The following is a 12335-nucleotide window of genomic DNA, read 5'->3' on the forward strand; positions in this document are numbered from 1 at the left end:
TACAATTCAAACTGACACATATGCATTATTTAATCATTACTTACAATCTGAGTGCAAGCTTTGTACCTGGATATATAGATCAATAATACAGTCCTGATCAAAAGTTTAAGACCACTTGAAAAATGGCAAAAAATGATATTTAGCATGGCTGGATCTTAACAAGGTTCCAAGTAGAGCTTCAACATGCAACAAGAAGAAATGGGAGTGAGACAAAACATTTTTTGAGCATCCAATGTAATGAAAACAACAAATAAACAGAAAAAGGCTGTTTTTCAGCTGATTAAAAGTTTAGAACCACACCTCCAAAAAAAAAACGAAACCCCCCCAGAACAGAAATCCAACTTCCAAACATGAACTCAGTAATGAGTAGCTCCGCCGTTATTGTTGATCACTTCAAAAATTAGTTTTGGCATGCTTGATGCAAGTGCTTCCATGAGGTGAGTGGGAACATTTCTCCAAGTGGTGAAGACAGCCGCACGAAGGCCATCGACTGTCTGGAACTGTTGTCCATGTTTGTAAACTTCCCTTCCCATCCATCCCCAAAGGTTCTCAATTGGATTTGGATCAGGTGAACACGCAGGATGGGCCAAAAGAGTGATGTTATTCTCCTGGAAGAAGTCCCTTGTCCTGCAGGCATTGTGTACTGTAGTGTTGTCCTGTTGAAAAACCCAGTCATTACCACACAGACGAGGGCCCTCAGTCATGAGGAATGCTCCTGCAACATCTGGACATAGCCAGTGGCCGTTTGACGCCCCTGCACTTCCTGAAGCTCCATTCTTCCACTGAAGGAAAAAGCACCCCAGACCATTATGGCGCCCCCTCCACTGTGGTGTGTAGAAAACATCTCAGGTGGGCTCTGCTTGTCATGCCAGTAATGTTGGAAACCATCAGGACCATCAAGGTTAAATTTTTTCTCTGAGAATAAAACTTTCTTACACCTTTGAATGTCCCATGTTTGATGCTCTCTTGCAAAGTCCAAACGAGCAGTTCTGTGGCGTTCAAGGAGACAAGGTCTTTGAAGACGTTTTTTTGTTTTTAAAGCCCTTCAGTCTCAGATGCCGTCTAAAGGTTATGGTGCTGCAGTCAGCACCAGTAAGGGCCTTAATTTGGGTCAAGGATCATCCAGTGTCTTGACGGACAGACAATTGGATCCTCCGGCTCAGTGCTGGTGAAATTTATTTGGGTCTTCCACTTGACTTTTGTGTTCCATAACCCTCAGGATCATTTAAGAAACTGCAAATGACTGTCTTACTTCGTCCCACCTCAGCAGCATTGGTGAGCTGTGAGAGACCCTGCTTATGCCGACCACGTTCAAAAAGGGAGAGTTTTTTTGCCTTTGCCATCACAACGTGTGACTACCTGACAGAAAATGACAATGAATCTACATTGTTGCACAGATTTGGCCTTTTAAAGGCATGTGGTCCTAAAATTTGAATCAGCTGAAAAACAGCCTGTTTCAGTTTAATCATTATTTTCAATTAATTGAATGCTCAAAAAATGTTTTGTCTCACTCTAATTTCATCTTGTTGCATGTTGAAGCTCTACTTGGAACCTTGTTAAGATCCAACAATGTAAAATATGATTTTTTGCCATTTTTCAAGTGGTCTTAAACTTTTGATCAGGACTGAATAATTAGTGTAAAGCACATGAAAGGGTTAAGCAAATGTAATGGGAAACCAAGCACAAGAACAAGAGGGCACAATATGAAATTAGTTAGGGAGAAGCAAAGTTGTAAAATATTATTTTACGGAGAAAGAAGTAGATGCTTGAAACAAACTTCAAGCAGATGTGGTTGGGAAATCAGCAGTAAGTGGATATAAATATGCCAGTGATAAAAATATATCTATCCTAAGAGAAGAGAAAATAATATTAGAGCAGATGAGATGGAACATGTGGTTTTCTGCAGAAAATTTTCTATGTTGCTAAAAAAAAGTACAGATTTTTATTGGGAGTGATTAGATTGTATTTAAACATGTATATTTGAGATTGGAACTAAATCCAGATGATTCCATGATGCTCTAAAAATTCAAGTACAATTTTCCTTATCTCTTGAGAAGCCACTTTTGATCCAACATATCCAAACATATATAGTATATCTGTGCACCAGATTATCCCAGGAGTGTTAGAAGGATATTTGATGTCTATTGTAAATGTTGGGAACCATACCCTTCTACGTATATAAATGCATCAAATCCCATCTTTAATGAATTTGATATGGAGTTTTGAAACCATGCATGTTTATTCTATGCAGGTTCTATATAATGTACAGTGAAGCATGCATAAGGTTTTTGAATGCTCACATAAAACATGGGACAAAGATTGTAAATGTTCTGATATGACTTTGTGTGTAGGTGAAAAAATAAAATATAAAATAAAATTAATAGGAAAAAGGTGCTATAGTGCTTAGAGCTGTGGCATGCTGTCAAGTGCAATCCAGATAAAAGTGATGCTGGGTTTTGTGCCAAAGTATCAGCAGCTGGTTCCTAAACTGTGGGTTATGGGGTTAATGAATGCTGTCAGCTTTCAACAGAATAATCTGCAGACTCCCCAAGTATCAAGGGGTTAATTTCACTCTATCTGCTCCATAACATTCATCTTCGCACCTGGTATGCCCCTCCACTACAACCACTTCCCTTCCCCTACTGCTAATAGTGGCAGATGTGGGGTTATCCCTAGTCGGAGGACCCACTCTGAAAAGAATGACCCCACCAGACTCTAGAACCTCGGGCCTGAACTAGTTTTTGCCTCACTTTATTTCTACCCTAACCCTCCGACGCGTTTCGCCATAAGCATCGCTCTTCAGGGAGCACTGTGATGGTTTGAGTTGCAAGGAATGGCAATGGTGGGCATCTGATGCCAGCCTCTTCCTTTTACATGGTTATCTCTACCTCCTGTGGAGTTTCATCCATGAACTCAGGCAATGGGGTGTTGGGGGAAATATTGTAACTGTTTTGTAGGGATGTTATTTCTCAGTTTTAAATGGGGTATCCCACAAAAAAAATACTATAAAATGAATAGTGCATTTTATCCCCTTTCCCGACCACAAATTAAAGTCAAAGGTCAAAAGTTTTAATATGGCACCCGCTCACCAGTGCAGCGGACACTGTAGCCACCAAATGCCTGCTGTTTTTACCAGCAGACATCGGGCTCTAATGCATGTAATTTGCAAACAGTAACATGCTTTAAAATGGATCTCAGATGACGCAATCAATGGCAGCAACTGAGGGATTCGATGACTGGGGGCGGTGCAATGACCGTTCCCTATCATTTTACCTGCTATTTACAAAGAAATGCGCTTCTTGACTAAGTATTGTATTCGTCACAAAGTAAATTATTTAGTAAAATGCCAAATCGAATTTTAAAAAACTTCTCTAATTCCTACATCAGCCATAAACTAAGATATGTAATTCAATACCAATTAGATGAAGGCCTTTATTATTCCACTGCCAGCATGCCAACCAATACCATCCAGTCTGCACCCCTTATGGGGGGCCAGGACTTAATGATGACTATTCTCTACTTTTGCTGTCTTTTCTTCTTCAAAATCATCCTTCAAAATCTCCATGTCCTAGAAAATTCTGCAAGATGCAGAGAAGAGATGCTGGATGTTTCTGATGACATATTCTCATGGATATTAGATGATGTGGAAAAGGAGGAAAAACAGATTGCAGAAGAAAGGTTCCCACCTGTAGGGCAGGAGAGCGCTGGGGTTAGAGAAGTTGGTATGCCAAAGCTGATTAATATTTAGTGTTTACTGTCAAATAACCTGCAGGAGATTGCAGTCAAGAACCAAAATAATATTCAAAGTGTGTCCCGTCCTAACCAGCCAAAGCCCATACAAGCAACAGCCCCTGTTTAATGGTGCCATGCGGCCATTAACAAAGAAGAAGGACTATACAGTGTGGTTTTCATTATTAAACGAATGGCAGTGTGGTTCCTCACCACAGCACGACTGCTCCGCGTGTCCGTACCCTAAGGCAGAGTGGCCTGAATTTACCTGATTTATTAATTCGTAACAAATCGAATCTCTTGGCTAACTTCAAATGATGCTGCATACAGCTGTATGTTTTCTGGTAGAAAGTCGGTATTCAAAGAGATACTGTATTTTCAAAAAAGAACAGCATAGGGCCTCATGCACATGCACAAGTATGTATTTTGCATTCCACAGACTGTGGATCTGCAAAATACAGATACCGGCCATCCTGCAATTTCTGTGAGCCCCTTTGTCAACAAGCCTATACTACGGTATTACAAGAATAGGACATGTATTATTTCTTTAGCGGACAGACATACAGATGTGGACAGCACATTTTTTTGCAGAGCTATGGAATGGAGCAACAGATGCGGACAATACATGGAGTACTGCCGGCATCTTTTGCGGCCCCGTTGCGGCCCCGTTGAAAAATGCAGCTCGGATGCGGAACCAAACCACGCTCGTGTGCATGTAGGCTAAATCAAATTAAACACATACTACAGTCACCTGAGGATTAATCTTCTAATGGCTGCTTTCTCTGCAGTTACAGTAAAATACCTGTCTTTTTAGCATTTAGATCTGAACCACTGAACTTATTTTTAAGCTGTCCCAGCGGAGCCTGATGCATACATACAGCTTCTTCTTCATCTTGTCTTCAAGAAAAGGTAATAGTGCACTTAATTTCGATTCAGAGCACAAATGTCAAAGGATAAAAGCGATTGTTTCTTGTTTGGAGAATATGTTTCCCTATTTTGGCATAACAAAAACTCTGATATTAATGAACTACCCAAAGAGAACACAGTTACATTCACAGTTAATAAAAGATACACATGCTCTCTGGGATATTTTATGTATTGCCTCTTTTACAGCTTGTGAATTAACCATATATCCCAACTCGTGAAGTATCCCAGATTGTAAAGTAAATAATATAACAGTTTGTGTTTATGGCAAGACAGTCCTATTACAAGGCTACACACGCCGTGAACTATAAATTATTTTGCAGTTCCACTGTGAGTCAGTGTAGTGGAATGTGCAAGAAAATGATAAGGCTAATGTCGAAATCCATTTAAAAACACTTACACGGAACACAGAATTATTTCAGGTTCACTGCAACAAAAGAGATTAAAATAATCTATCTCTTTAACACAAACGTTTTACAACTAGCAATGCGGGTTTAAGTCAAATTGTTGAAGAGTATCTATGGCTCTGGAAACCATTACTTCCTAGAAATGCTTCCCTTTGAAAATTAGAATCAGAAGGAGCCAAACTTACTTCTGAGCTGTTCTTTATTGCAAAGGTGTTTAAATAGGAAAAGCTGAGTAATAGGTGCTCGATGAACTGTTTAAGGTAAAAAAAAATCAGTGCCATGATTAATGGGTAGGTGTGGAAAACTGTAAAGGACAGGCACATAACTGCGGCAGAAGGTCATGCATGATATGGCATGTGCGCCTGGTCCAATGTTCTGGAGGATGTCACAGGCAGGCATCAGCAATAAGGATTAAAGAAGTTTAACCACTTAAGGAACAGGCCAGTTTTCATTTTTTACTCCCTGCCTTCCAAGACCTATAACTTTTTAATTTTCCATGCAAACAGCTTTACTTTTATAATTTGTTTATTTTACTGACTCATACAGAGCTGGCATATTCTGTACCACTTTACAGACATTATAAGCACTTGGAGCTCACAATCTAAGCTCCCTAAGGCTAGGTTCACACTTGAGCGTTTTACAGCACGTTCAAACGCGCTGTAAAACGCTCAACACATGAAAACCAATCCTTCCCTATGGCCCTGGTTCACACTTGAGCATTTCACAACATCCACCACAACATCCACCAACCACTCACACATACACATCACAAACATACCCACAAACCAACACACCACACCCTCACGACACATGGCACACACAACCACAATCATCATTCAGCTATCCCTCCACCAGCATGGGCAACAGCACCTCCACAACCACTCAAATGCAACCTGGCCAGCAATCAGGCGGAATGAGAGAGGCCATGCGGGATACCGAGCCACATTTTGCATTCCCACAATAACAAAACCTTTGAGAAATACCATACATAATTTGGTACATCAGGGGTGTTCGACCTTCATTGTTAATATCTGAAAATTACCTAATAATTTTAAGTTAAAAAGTACGATACTTATGTTGATTGTGTTAAACACAGTTTGCACATTTTTTGAGGAACTGTAAGATGTTATTACTTTTCCTAAAAATAAAAACATTTGCAAACTTTTTGGGACTCTTATTTCGAAGAGAGTAGGAAAAATGTGGGTAAACTATGTATGTATGGTATCTATATGCCAAATTTAAAAAGCATACACATCCAATACCCCCCTCAAAAACACTTGAAACGTCACAACCACCAGTAGAAAATAACAAAGGCCACACTAATATCCAGTTACCACACAATGCAAATGCTTTATAAGGCCACAAATTACAGTCTACTTACCGCAAAGTAATAATCAGTCTTTCCGCTGGTGATATACTGTCCCGCATGAAGGTGTCCTGACGTTGTAAACGGGTGCCCAACAACCCCAGGAGCTCATCAAAGCTGTTGAAAACGAAAATGGTGAGGGTTAACAATACCAAAAAACTACAACTGGTACCTTCACAATTGGAACCCCACTACTATAACTATTGTATATGTACAAACCTGGTGATGGACATCCGCGTGTAGGAAAAAAAATTGTCTTCATGGGCCCGGAGGGTCTCATACAGTGCCCAGAACTGTCCCCTTTCCTGTTGATTGGCAATGACAGGATGGACCCAGAAGCATCGCCTGCTCTCTCTCCTTCGCCGCAAACGTCGGAGAAGGATTGCTGCCACAATTGCCGCAATTTGTCGCCTTCTGGAGAATTCCAAACTGCAAACAATCCACTCTCCCAACACACATGAAATGTATCACCTCCATTTCTCTCTTATTAGACACCTTTCATATAGACAGGGCTGTATTTTCATTGGACAACACTGCAAGCAAGTGCGGATGTGGTGCGATTTTCACACACGGTTGCTAGGTGACGATCGGGATGGGGACCCGATCTTTATTATTTTTCCTTACAACATGGTTATAAGGGAAAATAATAGCATTCTGAATACAGAATGCATAGTACAATAGCGCTGGACCGGTTAAAAAAATGAAAAAGAATTTAACTCACCTTAATCTACTTGCTCGTGCAGCCCGGCTTCTCTTCTGTCTTCTTATTTGCTGTGTACAGGAGAAGGACCTGTGGTGACGTCACTCCGGTCATCACATGGTCCATCACATGATCCATCACCATGGTAAAAGATCATGTGATGGATCATGTGATGGACCATGTGATTACCGGAGTGACGTCACCACAGGTCCTTTTCCTGTACACAGCAAAGAAGAGAAGCCGGGCTGCGCGAGCAAGTGGATTAAGGTGAGTTAAATTATTTTTTTATTTATTTTAACCCCTCCAGTGCTATTGTACTATGCATTCTGTATTTAGAATGCTATTATTTTCCCTTATAACCATGCTATAAGGGAAAATAATACAATCTACAGAACACCCATCCCAAGGTACAATGTCATTGGTTGCTATGACGCTGTGTGCTTCCTGCTGCCGCCGCAGTACAGTAATACACTGGTATGATCTATACCAGTGTATTACTGTATTGTGGCGCAGCAGGAAGCGCACGGCGTCATAGCAACCAATGACGCTGTGCGCTCCTGCTCTCAGCAGGAATCCAGCCCGTGTTACCACGAACTGCTCACGGCCGCCAAACACGGCCGTGTGCATTTGGCCTAATTTTGAATATTTTTGTGTTTCCTAAAACTTTTTAAAAACCTCTTTTACCATTTTTACTGTCATTTATTATCTCATTATGGGACTTGAATATGTGATCTTCTGATCGCTTTTACCATAGACTGCAATAGAATACTATTGAACTCTATGGGATTAACTGGTTTACAGTCAAGCCATGCCTCAGGCATGGCTTAGCAAGCAGATTGATATGACAGGCCTAGGAGCTTTCACAAGATCTTGGACTGCCATAGCAGCCAATCAGAGTCCTGTGGTTTCACTGTGGGGGCTTCAATGAGAGGACATAGGGAGCTATCTCCCACTGTCTAACTTTTTAGATGGCATGGTAACAATAAGGGGGTATGTGAGGGGTTAAATTACTAGAATCAGAGTTATCTTCCATCCTGGCCATTGAGGCCAGGTTCTGGCTGTATTGCACAGCTGAAACCTGGAGCATATGGAGTGGCATCATTGATGACTATACACCTCTCCTGCCCTGGTCACATAATCCTCAACACCCACCCACTCAAACCCTCCCATGAAGTAAGAAGGAAGGGGAGAATATGGAGACAAAAAATAAAATTAATTAAATTATTATTAATTAAATTAATTAAAATTATTAACTATTAATTAAAAAAATTCTTACAACTTAAAAGCAAATTCTTTGCTTCATATTAAAAAATTCATCTAGTCTCCCTTTTTTTTTTTTTTTACAGACGTGGACAAAATTGTTGGTACCCTTTGGTCAATGAAAGAAAAAGTCACAATGGTCACAGAAATAACTTTAATCTGACAAAAGTAATAATAAATTAAAATTCTATAAATGTTAACCAATGAAAGTCAGACATTGTTTTTCAACCATGCTTCAACAGAATTATGTAAAAAAATAAACTCATGAAACAGGCATGGACAAAAATGATGGTACCCCTAGAAAACACAGAACATAATGTGACCAAAGGGACATGTTAATTCAAGGTGTGTCCACTAATTAGCATCACAGGTGTCTACAACCTTGTAATCAGCCATTGGGCCTATATATATGGCTCCAGGTAATCACTGTGTTGTTTGGTGATATGGTGTGTACCACACTCGACATGGACCAGAGGAAGCAAAGGAAAGAGCTGTCTCAAGAGATCAGAAAGAAAATTATAGACAAGCATGTTAAAGGTAAAGGCTATAAGACCATCTCCAAGCAACTAGATGTTCCTGTGAGTACAGTTGCACATATTATTCATAAGTTTAAGATCCATGGGACTGTAGCCAACCTCCCTGGACGTGGCCGCAGGAGGAAAATTGATGACAAATCTAAGAGACGGATAATCCGAATGGTAACAAAAGAGCCTAGAAAGACTTCTAAAGAGATTCAAGGTGAACTTCATGCTCAAGGAACATCAGTGTCAGATCGCACCATCCGTCGTTGTTTGAGCCAAAGTGGACTACATGGGAGACGACCAAGGAGGACACCATTGTTGAAAACGAATCATAAAAAAGCAAGACTGGAATATGCCAAACTACATGTTGACAAGCCACAAAGCTTCTGGGAGAATGTCCTGTGGACAGATGAGACAAAAATCGAAGTTTTTGCCAAGGCACATCAGCTGTATGTTCACAGACGAAAAAATGAAGCATATCAAGAAAAGAACACTGTCCCTACTGTGAAACATGGAGGAGGCTCTGTTATGTTCTGGGGCTGCTTTGCTGCGTCTGGCACAGGGTGTCTTGAATCTGTGCAGGGTACAATGAAATCTCAAGACTATCAAGGAATTCTAGAGAGAAATGTACTAGCCAGTGTCAGAAAGCTTGGTCTCAGTCGCAGGTCATGGGTCTTGCAACAGGACAATGACCCAAAACACACCGCTAAAAACACCCAAGAATGGCTAAGAGGAAAAAATTGGACTATTCTAAAGTGGCCTTCTATGAGCCCTGACCTCAATCCTATTGAGCATCTTTGGAAGGAGCTGAAACATGCAGTCTGGAAAAGGCACCCTTCAAACCGGACACAACTGGAGCAGTTTGCTCATGAGGAGTGGGCCAAAATACCTGCTGAGAGGTGCAGATGTCTCATTGACAGTTACAGGAAGCGTTTGATTGCAGTGATTGCCTCAAAAGGTTGCGCAACAAAATATTAAGTTAGGGGTACCATCATTTTTGTCCATGCCTGTTTCATGAGTTTATTTTTTTACATAATTCTGTTGAAGCATGGTTGAAAAACAATGTCTGACTTTCATTGGTTAACATTTATAGAATTTTAATTTATTATTACTTTTGTCAGATTAAAGTTATTTCTGTGACCATTGTGACTTTTTCTTTCATTGACCAAAGGGTACCAACAATTTTGTCCACGTCTGTATGTTTCCCTTGCATTCTTCTGTGCATATAAAAACCCTTTCTCCCTTTATCAAGAAGCATCATCCTGTTCATCTGTTCAAAACTCCCATCTTCATAATAGAACCCAAAGGAATAGCCATACTTTCCCAATACCAAACTTTAGGTGAATTAGATCTTGTTCTACATTCGAACATCTTAAAAAGTTAGCATGTTTTTTTTACCCATCAGTCTTAAATGTTTTGGTGTGTAATACCATTTGTGCTTTAGCATATAGCATATAAACTGGGTGAATAAGAAGAAGTTTTAGTATTCCATTTATAACGAGTTTCCCGTTTTAGCTTTGCACCCAAGTCTCTGGTTTGCTTTTCTTATGCTACAGTATGTTGATAACAGATCCACCTATCACTGCTAGTCTCCTTGAACTCAGTGAACTATAGAGAGATTTGTATATATTACTTTATAGATTATGGGCCCAAACCTACTATTTGCCCTAGATGAAAAAATGTCTAACTGTTCCCATTGTGAAGGGATAAATATAGGTTAAATGCAGCATGTCCTATTAGGAGATTATACAAAATACAGAGGCCAATAAGCTGTGCATTTCCATAGATTTCTAAGATATGAATTCTATCTGAGCAGAAGACAATCTATGGACACGAGTTCTTATTCTCAAAGGGAATTTGTCATCTATCATTTCTTCTGCCAGACAAGACCATACATCCTGTTATTTTTTGGGCTTTTATATTTTTTCATTATATTACCTAAGCTGAGTATAGGGCCATCTTAAATTGCTATTGACTTCTGTGGGAGAGTTTTCTAGGAATGTTCTGTGACATGTGCAGAGGTCATTGGGTAAAGAAGGAGTAGATAAGCTGTGACCATCACACATTGTGAACGGTGGATCATGTGTTATCTATACAGAAGTGATATTTGTTATTGTAATCCTGCATGTGATGATAATGAGATGACTGCACAAAAGTAATCTGTATAGACCAGGAAGTGACTTATGGTATTAGGCTTAAAAATAATTACAAAAATTATTTAATAAAATATAATTATATTATAAAATATAATAAAATAATTAATCAAAAATTTGATAAAAACAATAGGTAATTTTAGGATGAAACATTCCCTTGAAGGCAGAATTTTGGCTTCTACAATTTAGTTCTTTATTAACCCTCTTTTATCATTTTTATAATTTTGCGTCTAATGAAGATGTCCATATTTTATTTAAAGTGACATTAACTCAATACATTAGCTGTGTTTGGACGTCATACAGTTATGTTTCCAACTGACCACTCTGGTTATTGTTGTATCTCCTACTGCTGGGACATTTTGTCAGGATATATTGCTAAGGTGACATCATAGGGTTGCTTTGATTTAGTTAATCAAATGGTACAAAAGTGTAGTTGTCAACTCAAAAAAACTTTTGATAGGCCACTGTGACCTATTAAAAGTTTTGATTAGTAGGGAGTCTGGGTGATGAGCAGGGTTGCCAACCATCCAGAAATTTTAGGAAATCCGTAACAATAATCTTTGATTTTTTGAGGCTGATAGTACTTGACTAGATTATTTTGGTAGAAATTATTATAATTTTACAGTCCACAGTAAATTCTGGTAATTAGTTCTTATAAGTAAAGTCAGTATATTGAGCTATAGACATCCTTCTCATGGTTATGGTTTTTCAATTTGTCCGTAAAAATGTTGGCTGTCTGTTGTTTTGGGATAAGTTGTCCAGAAAAATGAAAAATTCTGGTTGGCAGTGCAGTGCTTAGGCCCCCACTGAGGCAGTGCAGTGCTTAGGCCCCCACTGAGCGCTAACAAAGGAGACAAAAGCACATAGATGAGAGCTGTCTTTCTTCACTAGCTAAAGACAGATTTAATAGAAGTTCTATAAGCCTGTCTTTAGCTGCCTTGCTCAGCTGAGAGCTTCTGCCTCTTCATTTTAGTGAGCGGTGGAGATCTCAGGGCCTGAACCACCACCGATGAAAACTTTTTGAGTTTTACATAAAATCACATAGTCTCCTAGAGAATTTAAGAACTGTTTTGATTTTTTTGATGTGTATTTCTTATGTCTCTGTGCTATTCATACAAATCCTGTGGATAGCCACATTGACTTGGTTTCTGGCACTTGTAGTCTGAGAAGTTTTCTGAGATTTCCTTTTTGTGTATATTTTATAATTTTGTTTATATTTTAGCCTGCACATTAGCTGAATAGAAAGAAGAATTAGGTTATATTCATATTTGTGTC

This window comes from Bufo gargarizans, chromosome 1 (genome assembly GCF_014858855.1).
Source record: "Bufo gargarizans isolate SCDJY-AF-19 chromosome 1, ASM1485885v1, whole genome shotgun sequence".
Lineage (NCBI taxonomy): Eukaryota > Metazoa > Chordata > Amphibia > Anura > Bufonidae > Bufo > Bufo gargarizans.